This window comes from Loxodonta africana, chromosome 26, assembly GCF_030014295.1.
Source record: "Loxodonta africana isolate mLoxAfr1 chromosome 26, mLoxAfr1.hap2, whole genome shotgun sequence".
In the NCBI taxonomy this organism is placed as follows: domain Eukaryota; kingdom Metazoa; phylum Chordata; class Mammalia; order Proboscidea; family Elephantidae; genus Loxodonta; species Loxodonta africana.
Genome location: NC_087367.1, coordinates 41,349,273 through 41,366,239, shown reverse-complemented (window position 1 = coordinate 41,366,239; position 16,967 = coordinate 41,349,273). Strand labels below are relative to the sequence as shown.

Sequence of the window (16,967 nt, the reverse complement as noted above, 5' to 3'; positions counted from 1 at the left end):
TTTATTCACACCTCTTTCTGCATCACGTGTTAAATATGTAACAAGAATTGAGTTGAGTCTGGTCTGCCAACAGTTCACTGTGTGGTTATGGATAAATCATGTTAAGCTCTGGACAAATCATTTCTCCAGCTGCAAAAATGAATATAATATCTCAACCTACAAACTTCGTAAGATGTATCAACCAATAAGAAAGCCATGATATAACAAAATGTGTGAAGAAAACTTTCTGCATCCCACTTTGGTGAGAGGCATCTGGAGTCTTAAATGCTAGCAAGCGGCCATCTAAGATACATCAATTGGTCTCAACCTACTTGGAGCAAAGGAGAATGAAGAACACCAAAAACATGTGGTAAAGATGAGACCAAGAGACAGAAAGGGCCACATAAACCAGAGACTCCATCAACCTGAGAATGGAAGAACTAGATGGTGCCCGGCTACCACCGATGACTGCCCTGGCAGGGCACACAACAGAGAATCCCTGATGGAGCAAGCGAACAGTGGGATGCAGATCTCAAATTCTCATAAAAAGACCAGGCTTAATGGCCTGACTGAGACTAGAGGGATCCTGTCAGGGTCCCCGGACCCTTTGTTAGCCCAAGGTTGGAACCATTCCCAAAGCCAACTCTACAGACAGGGGTTGGACTGGACTATAAGACAGACAATGATACTGGTGAGGTGTGTGTAACTTTTCGTATGAGAGACTGACTTGATTTGTAAACTTTCATCTAAAGCACAGTAAATAAACTAAAAAACAAAAAGAAAGCCAGGATAAAATACGCAAAGTTATTTAGACCCTTAGAATGAATCCAAAATTTACTTGCTTTCTTCATTTTGGATGCTAATAATGGGATGTAGACATAGTGTAGCTGTTGCTGAGTTACATGGTCTTCTTGCCTCAGCCAGCTTGAAGCCAGGAAGGGGTCATAGGTGATTTGTGCTTGACCCTGTGATCCTACATATGGCAGGCAAACCACATGCATCCATCAGCGCTCACAGGAATCATTTTGAAGTTGAACGGTTAAATACTGATAATTACTGTGGACTCAGGATTTATAGTCAAGGCCAGGATTAAAGGAGGAGGGAGAAGATGTATTAATGCTTTAATTATGTATTGCCCATCTATCACATGCTAGGCACTGGGTGAAATCGGAACAAACACTGACATGGTTCCTGACCTAATGGAGCTTACAGCTTAGGTAAGGATACGGGCAAACTATTTCAACAGTTCTGATGGGGAAAGTACCTGTGTTCGGAGAAAGGTACCTAGCCCTGCAGGTTTCCCCAAGGAGGGAAAGTAAACTAAGCCACATAGACAGTTAGGAAGGGAAGGCAGGCTATGGAGTTTTGCAGTGCCGGCGTGGGGAAGAGCTAATTTATTAACCACCCAGCAGATGGCTGGGGCAGGGCCGCTAAGAATGGCAGCTCGCTCAGGTCACTGCCTTCATAGCACGGCTACTGCAGCCGAGACTGGAAGCAGCCTGCGCACCAGGGCACTTGGAAGGCCCCAAGACCCGGTCTATGGCTCAAACGTAAGCATGTGGCTTACATTTTTCTCCCAGGTCCTCGTTTCCTGGCCTTTTTGTTTTTTTGTCGCTTTGGTCTAAACTCGGGAAGCCGTCATATTCGCTGTGGGGTCGTACCTGCGGCGCTGAGGAGGGAGACTTAAAGTCGTCATTCGAGAAGTTCGGAGTGCAGAAAAAGAGTTTGAAAATAGGATTCGTAACGTCTGCTCTTCCCCGCCTCTCAGCCTCAGCTCACTCCGCTGCCGGCACAGCGCCTGATTGATAGGGGAGTCTGCCCAATCCCAGCGCCGCACCGATTGCTACCGAGGCAGGGGAGGGAGGGAAGGGGACTGAGCCTATCAGATTGGGCCGAGAGGGCCTTCTTTCGCCCGCGCACAACGCCCATCGCCTCGGGGCCAGTCAGCGCCCCGCCTCGCCCGCCCGCCGGCCGCCCGCCCGCCGGCCGCGCGCCCCGCCCCGCCCCTCTCCGAGACCGACCCGCGGAGGAGCGCAGGCCTCGTGCCGTAACGGCCATCGCGGCGGCCGCCGTGTCGTCCAGCTGCGATCGTCAGGTGAGCCGGAGCCGCCCGGGCCGGCAGAGGAAAGGTGAGGCGGCCTTGCCGGCAGGTGGACACGTACACAGTTTCATTTCCCCTGTCGGTCCACGTAGCTGGTTACTCACTGCGTCGCTTCCTCTTCCCCAGTGAAGTTACCTCCGGGGGCGCCGTCTGCCGGCCCGGAGCGGGCAGAGCCGGAGGGGGCGGGGAGGCAGCTAGGCCCGGCCCGGGCGTTTGCACCCGACTCCGCGCCACCGTCGGGCCCCGCGGCCCCGCGGCCTCGCTGCCCGCCTCCGGGGCGTCGCGCCGGGGTGAGCGCCTGCGAGGCTTTGAGGTCGGTGTGCGGCGCGCTCCCTTCCGTGTCTTATTTTTCTTCTGAAAAAATCTTGTTGCCCGTTGTGTGCGTAACCGACGCGGGGAAGACAGGGACACGGCGGAGAAGGGAAGGACAGGGAGCCGTGCCCAGGGCCGAGGGTGGACATCTTCTGGACGCGCCCTCTGCAACCCCCTCCCCCACCCCCCCCCGGTCGTCGTCTTTCTCGGGAAACGTGGATTAAAAAAAAAATCGCATGAACCTGTTTTAGGTTTCGTATGCGATTGCTTGGGCTTTAAGCCTTTGACTTCAGTTGTAATATATCCGCTAAAAAAATTATCTTGATAGCTTGGTTGTGTAGCCTTTTATTTGTTTCCATAAAAGTTGAATTCGGCGTTAGAAGCTCTGGAAGCGGGGTTTTGTTTGGGAGCTGAGAACCATAACATAGGCGCCCAAAGTCGAGCTGACGTACTGAAGTCACCTTAATTCATTCTACCCGTTATTTTAGGTGAGAAGCCATAGGAGTTAGGAAAGAAATAATTGAGCTTGAGAATTTTCTAACCCCATGATTGCGGAGGTTGGGGGTGGGGCACAAAAGACGCTTACTGTCTGGTCTAAACGCGTGTTGCGAGAGATACTCTCTTTTAAACCTTATGTTGATAAATTATGAAAAACCCATCGTTAACGATTTATCAGACATCTGAAAAGCACTGTGCTTAAAATCACAACCTTCAGTGAGGTGAAATAAATGGGGAAATAATCCAAGAAGAATTTTTTTTCCGTCTTGTAATTGTAAATAGTATGAAGTTTTAAACTAGGAGTGTTTCACAAATTGATAGTAGCGCAATAAATAGTTCAATTCCTTCTTTTTTTTTAAATACTGTGTTTTAGGTGAAATTTTGCGGAACAAATTAGGTTCCCCTTTAACAATTTTCATACAAATTGTTCCCTGCCATTGGTTACAGTTTTTACAATGTGTCAGCATCCTAAGTATTCCATTGTTTGTTCTGTTTCCTTTGATCTAGCTTCCCTTCCTCTACTTGCCTACTCATCTTTGCTTTTGGTTAAAAGTTGACCGTTTGGTCTCATATAGTTAATTGTTTAAGGGAGCACATTACTCATGTGTCATACTGTTTATTTTATAAGCCAACCTGTTATTTGGCTGAAAGGTGACCTGCAGAAAAAGCTTCAGTTCCAAGTTCAAAGGGTTTTAGAGACCCATAGTTGTGTCTTCGATGGCTACTAAAAAGCTTTTAAGATCCCAGATACTAACGTCATCTCTGTGAACTATGTTATGCCAGTTGACTAAATTGTCCCCCAAGAGTATGGCCCTAAGCCCTTTGACGCCTTTGTAACCGTGCCCCCATGTGGTTTGTTTTTAGAAAAACCAAAAGAACTCCATTGCCATCAGTTGATGCCGACTCAAAGTGACCCTATAGGACAGAGTAGAACTGCCCAATAGGGTTTCCAAGGAGTGGCTGATAGATTTGAACTGTCATCCTTTTGGTTAGCAGCCTGAGCTCTTAACCACTGTGCCACCAGGGCTCCTGGTTTGTTTCATATGTGGATATATATGTGGCTATATATTTTTTATATATGCAGCACACACAAACGTGTATATACCTATGCCTACAGATACACCTGTACCTGCACGTACATTTACTTGAGTATGCTTTCCTAAACACATAATGCATCTATAGCTGCTGTCATGGATTGAATTATGTCCCCCCAAAAATGTGTGTATCAGTTTGGCTAGGCCTTGATTCCTGGTGTTGTGTGATTTTCCTGTATGATGTAAATCCTGCCTCTGTGATGTTAATGAGGAAGGATGGGCAGCAGTTGTGTTAGTGAGGCAGGACTCAATCTGAAGATTGGATTGTATCTTGAGGCAATCTCTTGAGATATAAAAGAAAGAAGGGAGCAGAGACAGGGGGACCTTATACCACCAAGAAAGCAGTGCCGGGAGAAGAGCACATCTTTTAGACCTGGGGTCCCTGCGCTGAGAAGCTCCTTCTCAGGGGAAGATTGATGAGAAGGCCGACAGAGAGAGAAAATGTCCTGGAGCTGACACTCTGAATTTGGACTTTTAGCCTACTTTACAGTGAGAAAATAAACTCTTTGTTAAAGCCATCCACTTGTGTTATTTCTGTTACAACACACTAGATGACTAAAACAGCTACCTACGTAACCACACGTGTATTTTTTTGCTTTGTTCACTGTTGTTGCAAAATTGTATATAACATTTACTAAAATTGTCCCTTTTGCTCATGTACTTCTTATTTATTTACCTTGGTCAAGTTGGGTAGACTTCACCCATGTTTGGGATTGTCTTTCCTCTCACCAAAAGTAGCAAGTGTCTATTGTCTAGAAAGTGATTCCCTTTCCCTCTCCCTCCCATCCCTGTTAACCATTAAAGAGCTTTGCTTTTTGTGTGTTTATCTGTTCTTGACTTTTTATAATAGCGAGACCATATAATATTTGTCTTTTTTTGTGACTGTCTTATTTCATTTAGCATAATGTCCTCCAGATGCATCCACATTGTGTTTCACGGACTCATTATTCTTTATGGTTGCATAGTATTCCATTGTATGTATGTAGTGCAATTTGTTTATCCATTCATCTGTTGATGGACACTTAGGTTGTTTCAATCTTTTTGCTATCGTGAATAATGCTGCAGTGAACGTAGGTGTGCATATGTCTATTTGTATCATTGCTCTTATATCTCTAGGATCTTTACCTAGGAGTGGGATTGCTGGATCATAAGGTATTTCTTTTTCTACTTTCTGAGGAAATGCCGTACTTTTTTCTATAGAGGTTGTACCATTTTACAGTCCCACCAGCAATGTATGAGAGCACCAGTCCCGCCACAATCTCACCAGCATTTGTTCTCTTTTTTTTGATCATTGCCATTTTTGCAGGGATGAGATGGTATCTCATTGTGATTTTGATTTGCGTCTCTCTAGTGGAGCCCTGGTGGTGCAGGTTAAGAGCTTGGTTGCTAACAAAAAGGTCAGCAGTTTGAATCCACCAGCCGCTCCTTGGAAACCCTGTGGGGGAAGTTCTGCTCTGTCCTGTGGGGTTGCTGTGAGTCAGAATCAACTCGACAGCAATGGGGTTTTTTTTTTTTTTTTTTTTGGTTTTAATGGCTAACGATCATGAACATCTTTTCATATATTTGTTGGCTGCCTGAATGTCCTCTTTGGTAAAGTGTCTGTTCATGTCCTTTGCTCATTTTTTGATTGGATTGTCTTTTTGTTGTTGAAGTTTTCTGTGTATTTTAGAGATGAGACCCTTATCAGATATGTCATTGCCAAAGATTTTTTCTTAGTCTGCAGGTTCTCTTTTTTCTCTCTTGGTAAAGTCTTTTGTTGAGCATATGTATTTAGTTTTTAGTAGGTCCCAGTTGTGCATTTTTAGTTTTGTTTGATGGGCTATTTATGCTGAAAATTAGGTCCCCTGGTTTTTTTTGACCCTATGTTATCTTCCAGGAACTTCATAGTTTTAGCTTTAACATTTAGGTCTTTGATCCATTTTGAGTTAGCTTTTGTGACTGGTGTGAGGTATGGATCCTGATTGATTTTTCTGCTTATGGAGATCCAATTTTGTTAGCACCATTTTTTAAAGGCAGGGTGGATTAACCAGTAAAGAGGGTATGCAGGGGCTTAATTGTGTTTACATACTAATCTGCAATGCACAATTTCACATGGGTTTCGCCACATGATGTGGTGAAAAATAGGTGAAATTGTGCATTACAGATTAGCAAGTAAGCACAAGTAAACCCATGCGTACCTTGCTTATTAGATAATCCATCCCTGGTTAAAGAGACAGTGTCTTCCCTGTTGGATGGACTTTGAACCTTTGTCAAAGATCAGCTGCCCATGGATGGATGGATTTACTTCTCAATTCTGTTCCATTGGTGTATGTGCCTGTCATTGAACCAGTACCAGGTTGTTTTCATGGCTGTGGCTGTACAGTAAGTTTTGAGATCAGGAGGTGTGAGTCCTCCTACCTTGTTCTTCTTCAATATTGCTTTAGCTATTTGGGGCCTCTTTTCTTTTGATATGAAATACCATGCTCATAGATTGGAAGATGTAACATTGTAAAAATGTGAGTACTGTCAAAAGCCATCTATAGATATGTGAGTAGGCATTGACTCGATGGCAGAGGGTTTGATTTGGGTTTTTCCTTTCCATATAAAGTTGGAGATTAGTTTTTCCATTTCATTTGAGAATGTTGTTGGGATTTGGGTTGGGATTGCGTTATAGCTGTAGATTGCTTTGGGTAGTATTGACACTTTCACAATGTTAAGTCTTCCATTCCATGAACATTGAATGTTTTTCCGTTTATGTAGGTTTCTTTTAGTTTCTTGCCGTAGTGTTTGATAGTTTTCCTTGTATAAGTCTGTTACGTCCTTAGTTAGGCTTCTTCCTAGGTATTTTATCCTTTTAAGGGCTATTATAAATGGTATTGTTTTCTTGATTTCCTTTTAGGAGTCCTCCTTGTTGGTGTAGAGGAACCCAACTCATTTTTGTGTGTTGATCTTGTACCTTGCCACTTTGCTAAATCCTTATATTAGGTACAGTAACTTTCTTACTGAGTCTCTGGGATTTTCTATGTATAGGATCATGTCATCTTTGAATAGGGATAGTGTACTTCTTCCTTTCCAATTTGGATACTCTTTATTTCCCTTTCTTGCTTTATTGCCCTAGCTAGAACTTCCAGTACAATAATGAGTAAGAGTGATGATAAAGGGCATCCTTAGCTCATTTCCATTCTCAAGGGAATGCTCTCAGTCTTTCTTCATTGGGAATAATGCTGGCTCTTATTTTTGCATGTATGCCCTTAAAAATGTTAAGGAATTTTCTTTCCTTAACATTCCTATTTTGCTGAGAGTTTTTATTGGGAAAGTGTGCTGGGTTTTATCAAATGACTCTTCTGCGTTGATTGAGATGATGATGTGATTCTTTTTGTTTCATTTATGTGATGAATAATGTTGATTGATTTTCGAATGTTGAACCTTCCCTGCATTCATGGTATGAATCCCACTCGATCATGATGTATGGTGTTTTTGATAGGCTTTTGAGTTCTGTTTGATAGAATTTTGCAGAGAATTTTTGTGTCTGTATTCATGAGGGATATTGGTCTAATTTGTGTGTGTGTGTGTGTGTGTGTGTGTGTGTGTGTGTGTGTGTGTGTGTTTATTGCTATAAATTGACCTCTGAGCACTGCCTTGGCTGTGTCCAAGAGGTTTTGGTATGATGTGTTTTCATTCTCATTTGATTCTGGGAATTTTTTATTCCCTCTTTGATTTCTTCTTCTACCCAGTTATTTTTAAGCAAGGTGTCATGAGTTTCCATGTATTTGATTTTTTGTCCTTGCTCTTCCTGTTATTGATTTCTACTTTTATGGCATTATGATCAAAGAGAATGCTGTAATTTTCTTTTTTAGTGGTAGGTTTGCCTGGCTTTGGTATCAAGGTTATGCTGGCTTCATAGAATTAGTTAGGAAGTATTCCTTCCTTTTCTGTGTTCTGGAATAATATGAGTAGAATTGGTTTCAACTCTTCTTTGAATGTTTGGTAGAATTCTCCAGGGAAGCTGTCTGGCCTGGGGCTTTTTTTTTCTTTTTTCAGAGTTTTTTCTTTTTTTTTTTTTTAATGACATCTTCAATTTCTTCTTTTATTGTGAGTCGGTTCAAAATTTCTATCTCTATTTGTGTGTAGTATGTGGCGTAGTGGTTAAGTCCTACAGCTACTAACCAAAAGGTCGGTAGTCAAATCCACCAGGCGCTCCTTGGAAACTGTGGGGCAGTTCTCTTTTGTCCTACTGGGTCGCTATGAGTTGGAATTGACTCAACGGCAACGGGTTTGGTTTTTTTTTTTTTCTAAATTTATGTTAGTTTAGGTGGGGAGTGTGTTTCTAGAAATTTGTCCATTTCCTCTAGGTTTTCAAATTTGATGGAATACAATTTTTCATAATAATCTGTTATCCTTTTTTATCTCTGTTGGTTCTGTTGTAATGTCACCCATTTCATTTCTTATTTTTTTTTATCTGCATCTTCTCATTTTTTTCCTTTGTCAGTTTGGCCAGTGGTTTGTCAGTTTTATTGATCCTCTCAAAGAATGAACTTCTGGTCTTGATTCTATTGTTTTTCTATTTTCATTTATTTTTGCTCTGATCTTGATTATTTCCTTTTTTATAGTTTTTAATTATTTCCTTTATTCCTTTGTGCATTACCTTTTAGTCCAGATCTTCTCAATGCTTTGAGGTCCATGCAAAACCTGTAGCATACATGGAATGTATTGTTAGACATTGAATGCCTCTAGGTTATGACTCTGGGTTTCTTATTTTTACTTTGAACTTTTGAGAACTTTTCTTCTAAAGCTCAAGGTAGATTTGATGTGATTATTGTTATAAATCGCTTTTCAGAAATACTTGATTTTGTAAATACAGATGCAATTCAATTTTTTGTATCATAGTTTAATAAGTCATAGTTTTTACAACTTACCTTTATAATATGGAAAAATGCCAAAAGTTCTCTTCTGCCTACAACAGAAAACTAAATGCTATTTAGTAGAAGGAAACTTTTTTCTTCTAAATTTTATTTTGTTGTTTTTGAGAATATACGGACACAGCAAAACACACACCAATTCAGCTGTTTCTACATATACAATTTAGTTGCATTGATTACATTCTTTAGCCATTCTCACCCACCTTTTCTGAGTTGTTACTTTGTTAACATAAACTCACTGCCCCCTAAGGTTCCTATCTAATCTTTCCAGTTTGATCCCATATATAGATAGTTCTTAAAAGAGCATAATGTTCAAGGCAGACTTTTTTTTTTTTTACTAGTTAAGCTATTGTTTGGTTTTAAGATGACTTCAGGGAATATTTTTGATTTAAGGTTTAGAGGTTATCTCAGGTCATTAGTTACAGGAGCTCATCCACCATCCATGGGCCCAGAAAGTCTAGAGTCCATGAGAACTTGAAATTCTGTTCTGCATTTCTCCCTTTTAATCAGGGTTCTTCTATGGACTCTGTAATCGAAATGGTCAATAATGGTAGCCAGGCACCATCCAGTTCTTCTGGCCTCATGGTAAAGGAGACGTTAGCCACAAATTCCATATTCTCCTCCTCTTCCTGAATCTGCTTCCTCTGTTGCTCCAGGTGAACAGAGACCACTTGTTATGCCTCAGATGGCTGCTTGCAAGCTTTTAAGACCCCAGGCACTACAGAAAGAACTAGGAGGTAGAACAGAAGCACTAAATATGTTATTAGGCCAACTAACTGGGATGTCCCATGAAACCATGACCCTAAACCTCCAAACCAAGGAACTTAATCCCACGAGGTGTTTGGTTGTATGTAAGTGACCTCAGCAGCTACTGTTTTTTTTTTTTCTTTGTCATTGTAAATATATCACACATTTGCCAATTCAACTTTTTTAGGTGTATACCTTATTGACAGCAATTACAATAATCAGCTATGCAACCCTACCCTTAGTTAATGTGATTTTTACATCACGGTTAACCCCACCTTTCTCCCCTCCCTCCCACCTCTGGTAAGCACTAATAAACTTTATTCTCTATACATTTTCCTTTTCTCATTTTTTATGGGAGTTCATGCAATATTTGCCCTTTTGTGATTGGCTTATTTTGCTCAGCATAATGTCTTCAAGCTCCATCCATTCTGTAGCACAGAAGGAAACTCTTGAAATCACTAACCATTTAACAAATTCATCATAAATTCTTTGCTGTGCTATTTTAGGAGGACAACTGATAAAGAGCCAAAACCAGTATTTAAAGATTGTTTAAAGCAACAATTCTGTCTGGATGTTCCTCACTTCAAATTAACTGTCAAAGATAGAATACAGTCTTCCTTTCAAAACTAATTCCTTATCTGTATATTTTCTTTTGGTGACATTGCCATGCTTTCAGTTACCCAGGTACAAACCTTGGTTTCATCTTTGATTTCCTCTATCCACACAATTTAATATTGGCCATTTCTTTTCTCTTTTTATTGTACTTTAGATGTAGGTTTTGCAGAACAAACTAGTTTCTTGTTAAACAGTACACATATTATTTTATTACATTGGTTAACCACCCTGCAACATGTTAACACTCTCCATTCTCAACCTTAGGTTCCCTATTACCAGCTTTCTTGTCCCCTCCTGCCTTCTAGTCCTTGCCCTAGGGCTGGTGTGTCCCTTTTGTCTTTTTTTGTTTTATGGGCCTGTCCAATCGTTATTGGAAACCCTGGTGGCATAGTGGTTAAGTATTCTATGGCTGCTAACCTAAATGTCAGCAGTTCACATCTGTCTGGCGCTCCTTGGAAACTCTATGGGGCAGCTCTACTCTGTCCTATAGGGTCACTATGAGTTGGAATCGACTTGATGGCAACAGGTTTTTTACGAGTCCAATCTTTGGCTGAAGGGTAAACCTCAGGAGTGACTTCGTTACTGAGCTGATAGGGTGTCCAGGGGCCATACTCTTCAGGGTTTCTCCAGTCTCTGTCAGGCCAGCAAGTCTGCTCTTTCTTTTTGGTTTAGAATTTTGTTCTACATTTTTCTCTAGCTCTGTATGGGACTCTCTATTGTGATACCCTTCAGAGCAGTCATTGGTGGTAGCCAGGTACCATCTAGTTGTACTGGACTCAGTCTGGTGGAGGCTGTGGTAGATGTGGTCCATTAGTCCTTTGGACTAACCTTTCCCTTGTATCTTTAGTTCTCTTCATTATTCCTTGCTTCTGAAGGGATGAGACCAGTGGAGTATCCTAGATGGCCATTCACAGGCTTTTAAGACCCCAGATGCTATTCACCACGGTAGAATATAGAACATTTTCTTTATAAACTATGTTATGCCAATTGAGCTAGATATTCCCTGAGACCATGGTCCCCACAGCCCTCAGCCCAGCAGTTTGGTCCCTCAGGGAGTTTGTATGTGTCCATAGAGTTTCCATGACCTTGCCTTAATACTGGCCGATTTTTGTTGGTCTTTTTTTTTTTTTTTTTTTTAATTCAGATATCCCTTTCCATTCCTACCCTATTTTAATTTTTATCTCTGGCTTACTCACTAGCTTTTAACTTAGTTGATACACTTTTTCTCTCTACTCAGTTTGTCTGGCCTGCTGCCTTAATCTTAAAAAAAAAAAAAAATGCTTTAATCACATCCCTCACTACTCAGAAACCAGCAAAAGCTCCCTGTTATCTACATAGTGCAGATTTCTTAACCCTGTGAATTTGGTCAAAACCTATTTTTTTTAGTGACAGCACTTTATGGGAACTGTCCACCCTAACTAAACCAGTCTCTCTTTCTGACTTTGTACTTCTCTACCTTCATATCGTATCTGTTGAGACTAAATGTCTATACATATCCTGTGTATTCTTTAAAAATTTTTTTTCCTCTAAATTATTCAAGTAACAAATGAAGAAAAAATTTCAGTTCTGTCTTTGGTCTTGCAGTACAGCCTTCTAGACCTTTCTATCCCTGTGTTGATGCTTTTCTTCAACCCACAACCTCTATTTTATTATTCTCTTGATTTTTGGACTTTATCATGTTACCATAGAACATTATTGCTGGAAGGAATGTAGAGGATGTTGGAATCCAACCTTCTGTTTTAGAGACAAGGAAACTGAAGTCCATACACAATAACTTAAATTCACACAGCTCGGATGATGGCCAAGGTGAGACACAAACCTTGGTATCTTAAATTGTGTGCACTCTTTGTGAAATCATACTACCTCTCATCTCTTACGTCATTTTGTGTTATTTGCCTCACATTTACTTCACATTTTGTGTGTTTATGCCTTATAGATTCAAAACTTCTCCAGCTTAGGGGCGCCTTCATGACTTGAATTGTTCAAGTCATTTAAACAGTTAACTAAAAAGTCTTCATAGTCTTTTTCTATGCTTGTTGGACATATTAACAGTATCAGTGAAAATAATACTGTCATCTCGACAACTGAGTCCTTTGAACCCATTGTGAAGTGAATCCCTTACGTGTTTTGCTGCTGGCATTCAGTTTGATGCTTTTGATAAAGAATGATTCTTTGGAGGCCTTGAAAATAGGTGTGAAGAATGTAATGAAGGAAACTCAAGGGCTTATTATGTAACAGTCTTAGCTAAATGTTCTTTTTTTGTGTGTTTTAATATAGTAACACAATATGCATTTGACTACTTTTGGCATCTTTTTCATCTTGAGGAACCAGCAGTACATGTGATTATTGAGCAAAACATTCTGAAAATCATCTGTACCATTTTGGGGAATTGTAGAGCTTTTATGTAATTTATTCCTCATATTTTTTCTCTTAGCTCTAAATCTTCTGCTAGTAGAAGTAGAATAGGGGTTCCTTGGCATTTTTCTTACATGTATGCAGCAAGAGTTGAATGGTGGAAGACAGGTAGCATACCAGGTGAAATAACCCTGGAGGAAATGCTTGTTCTTTTGGTCTGAACCGGGTTAGAAACTTTTTCATTTAATTTTTGAAAATTCTGGATGGTTTATAATGGCCTGTTTTTATTTAGTTAAATTATCAGCTAAAATACACTGTGAAACATTGATTCTTTTGTTCCTTATTCCTGAAACTGTACTTAAGGTTTGCTGGATTGAATGTAAGTATGGTATGAATTATTGCTGTTTTTGTTCGAACAGATTGAGTAAAGCAAGCAGTGAGAATATGTTTCTTTTAAAGATGTAATTTCCAAGAATGGATGCATCGAAAAAGTTTTATTATTTTTCAAGACTCAGCCATCCTAAATTTTCAGCATTTATTTCCAAATCACGTTGCTGTGTAGATCAACTAAATTAGTGGATATAGCACAGAATTTAATAGGACTTTAAATTTTAAAGTATTGTAGCTATATTACATTTTATTAATTTAAGAAGGCATTGGAAGATTTCCCTTGGGAATGCTTGATCACTTCCAGGTACTATATGTTCTTGTGTGTTGAATGCACATGTTGTCTCAAATTCTAAGCAGCTGTGACTCCTAGGATGAGGATTTTAGCCAGTGGCATCAACCACTTCGTGTATGTTACGTCCATCTAGTCTGATTGGCAAATGAAAGCTGTTTATTTACAGAAAGCAGCTTACTTTTATTTATGAGTAACATTGACCGAAGTAACCATCCATAATCTCTCATCTGCTTATCTTTTTCTCCTCCAAAACACCGTGCTTCCCTGAGTTGGAAGTCATTGCATTGGATCCCACTTCTTTTGACACCAATTTTTTTTTTTACTCAGTCTCAGTCTGGTGTGTGTGTATGAGTCGGATTACTCAGTCTGGGGAAATCTTAGTTTCCCTTCCCTGGTTAGTCCAGATCCTCTACTCCATACAGCCCTTTCCATTACTCTAGGGGGTAGGACCTTGGGGGTCATTCTCAAATTAGGGAGTTCATATGACCCCCACCTCAGACCAGTTGCAAGTTAGAGAGTTTACATGTACTCCAGACCTGCTGGCCCCACTACTCAGGTTCAGTAGTTTATTGCAGGGACTCACCAGCTCCTGGGGAAGGCCTTTCTTAAATTCAACAGAGAAAGGATATGAAAACAAAAAGGATATACAGGAAAAGATGCACAGGTGAGGTCAAGAGGGAATCTCCTTGTGGAGCTTCCTTTCCTCAGAGGCTCGTTGTCCTCTTGCGTGCATCCTCAATCTGGAAGCTCCGAGGAATTTCCCAGTCCCAGCCTTTACTGACCTGTGCACGGTCCTTTATCAGGGCCTTGCTTACCTTATTATGATCAATGGAGCAATGAATATGCATGATTGATTGCAGTCATGCCTGCCTGCCTTCCTGAAGTTAATCCTAGGTGTGGTCTTTGGTGCTCCTACTACTTTTGCACATAAAGGCGCCTTGATTGCTGGCAAATTCCAAGAGTTATTTTCAGAAAACCAAAGACAAAGGCCAAACCAAGTTCTTGTTCCGCATCTTGAATAATAAGAGTTTTTAGTTTTTAGAAACATTTTAGAATATTTACCGTACAACCCTTTACCCTCGTAATTCTGCTGCTCTAAGAAATGAGTTACTTGTAATTTTCTATGTATCTTTTCATTTCTTGTCCATATTCTTAAAACAGTCTATACAGCCTTGTGTGATTTGGTTTTTACCTACTTGTAGCATCTCTCGTCACTCTTTTACCACATCCCAGATAGGTTACTCTTTGAGGTTTTTTTTTTTTTTTGCTTTGGTGTTCATGAACGTACTCTTCCCTCGGGCAGATGGCTCCATTAGGTTAATTAGTATTGGGTTTGCTATGAAAAAAAAAAAAAAATGAGTAACAGAAAAAAAGCGAAGTAATTTTATTTCAAAGAAGAGAAATTCAGGGTTGGCATGACACTCATTAAATGTTCTTCCCTCTTCCCTCCTCCTCTCCCTCTCTTCCTCCCTCCTTTCCTGCTATTATAAATAACCCTGAAATAACGATCTTTGTCTATAAGACTTAATTTTTTTCCTTTTGATGCATTCCTATTGTGAAATCCACTTGAAAATACCGTTAATTTCTTTAAAAAAATTTGCTTATAGAGAGTATTCTTAAAACTTTTCTATTGCAAAGTGTACAAATTTTAAATGTGTAGCTCTGAATTTTTATATTTGTACCAGTATAAAAAAAAAGGTTGCTGCTGAGTTCTTTTATACTCATGGTGACCCATGTGTGGCAGAGTAGAACTGTGATCCATAGGATTTTCAATGGCTAATTTTTTTCAGAAGTAGATTGCCAGGCCTTGTTTCCGAAGTGCCTCTGGGTGGGCTCCAACCTTCAATCTTTCAGTTAGTTTATTGCATCACCTAGGGACTCCCATTACATTGGTAACCCAGTGCCGTTGAGTCGATTCTGACTCATAGCGACCCTATAGGACGGAGTAGAACTGCCCCATATTACATTGGTAAACATCCATTACCCACATCAAGATACAGAACATTTCCAGCTCCACAGAAAGGCTTTCTCATGTTCCCTCTGAGACAGTACCTTTAACCTCTGTCCCCAAAGATAACTACTATTCTGATCTCTATCGCTGTAAACCAAAAAAAAAAAAAACAAAAAACAAACGCAGTGCCGTTGAGTCGATTCTGACTGATAGCAACCCTGTAGGACAGAGTAGAACTGCCCCATAGAGTTTCCAAGGACCGCCTGGCTGATTCGAGCTGCAGACCCTTTTGTTAGCAGCCATAGCACTTAACCACTGCACCACCAGGGTTTCCTGTATCACTTGAGATTAGTTTTATCCATTCTTGAGCTTACATAAATGGAATCATACAGTTTGTACTCTTTTATGGACAGCTACTTTTGTTTAACACTGTTTGGGAGATGCATCCATGGTCTTTGGTGCAGCAGTAATTGGCTCTTTTTCACTGCTGGTAGTATTCTGTTTGATGAATATACTGAATTTTTATGCAAATAACATGCACCTTGTATGATTCTTTGCCAACGGCTCCTTCTTCCCCATGAGGTAGTTTTGGAAGCACAGTTATGCCAGTTTTGCTTACTTGTTGCTGCAAGAAAATTTGCATATTATGCTTATGAAAATACTTTGCCTGGGGGTGTGGCGGGGGCGATTGGCAAACAAATGTAGAAGGTGCACATTATTTTCTTAAAACTATGGTCCTACTTTCTTTTTTTAAATTCACAGTTGATGGACATTTGGTTTGTTTACAGCTTTTAGTTATTGTGAATAAAGTTGCTAGTGACATTCGTGTACAAGTCTTTTTGTGGGCGTACACACTCATTCTTTTGGGTATGTATACATGGAAAAAGAATTGTACTGTCCTTGACTACCAGCTTTTGAAGCTGCCTTCTAGAGCTGGTACATAGTTTTTCTGGGATTTTGCCCTTTACTGTAAAACTGGTGATTCCCTTTGCCCTTCTCCTGTGTTAAATCTATTCCCTGTAATCATAGTTTTTTTTTTCCCCCCCCTTGGTTTATCCATAGGGTTGCTATGAGTCGGAATCGACTCAGTGGCAACGGGTTTGGTTTTTGGTTTGGTTTAGTCCCTCCATTTGATGCAGTATATTCCACAGTAGTTTCCTATGAAAGGCTGAGATCTCATATTTGTGGAAAACTTTTTTTTTTGGCTTTCCCACTTGATTTGGTTAGGTATTGAATTGTAGGTTGGAAGTAAGTTTCCTTCAAAATTTTGAAGGCATCGACTCCTTGTTTTCTGGCTGTGATTCTTTGGAGAATTCTGAAGACGTTCTGATTCCTGACCCTATATATAATATTTTTTCCCTTTCTGAATTTCTCTATTTCCTGTATTCCGAAATTTCAGTACATGACCTGGTGTGTATCTATTTTCATGTGCATTCCTGGATAAAAAATGTTCATCAGTTCTGGGAAATATTACTGAATTATTTCATTGATTTCTTCTTCTCTTTCTGAAACTTCTCTTATTTGGTTGGACTTCCTAGGGTAGTCCTGTAATTTTTTTTTCTTCTCGTTTTCATTTCCTGTTTTTTTTGCTCTATGTTATATGGGTGTTTTCCTTAACACTATTTCCTAAGCTTTCTGCCGAATTTTTTCATTTTGCTGTCAATACTTTGATTTCCAAAGAGTTCTTTTATGTTCTTAAAATTTCCTTTTTTAATAGTATCCTGTTCTTATTCAA

At 40.2% G+C, this 16,967-nt stretch overlaps 1 protein-coding gene across 2 annotated transcripts in view; it reads left to right on the top strand.

Moving 5' to 3' along the window:
• Window positions 1-1,973: 1,973 nt before the first annotated feature.
• The window catches only part of NCK1 (NCK adaptor protein 1), a 138,576-nt gene continuing 123,582 nt past the window's right edge, over window positions 1,974-16,967 (top strand). Inside the window, exon 1 of one of the 2 annotated variants that reach the window (XM_010599494.3) lies at window positions 1,974-2,074. The gene's annotated coding sequence lies outside the window, so the exon portion shown is untranslated. Of the gene's footprint in view, window positions 2,109-16,967 lie in introns of both variants that reach the window. The other variant, XM_003419978.4, reaches the window with a different exon arrangement.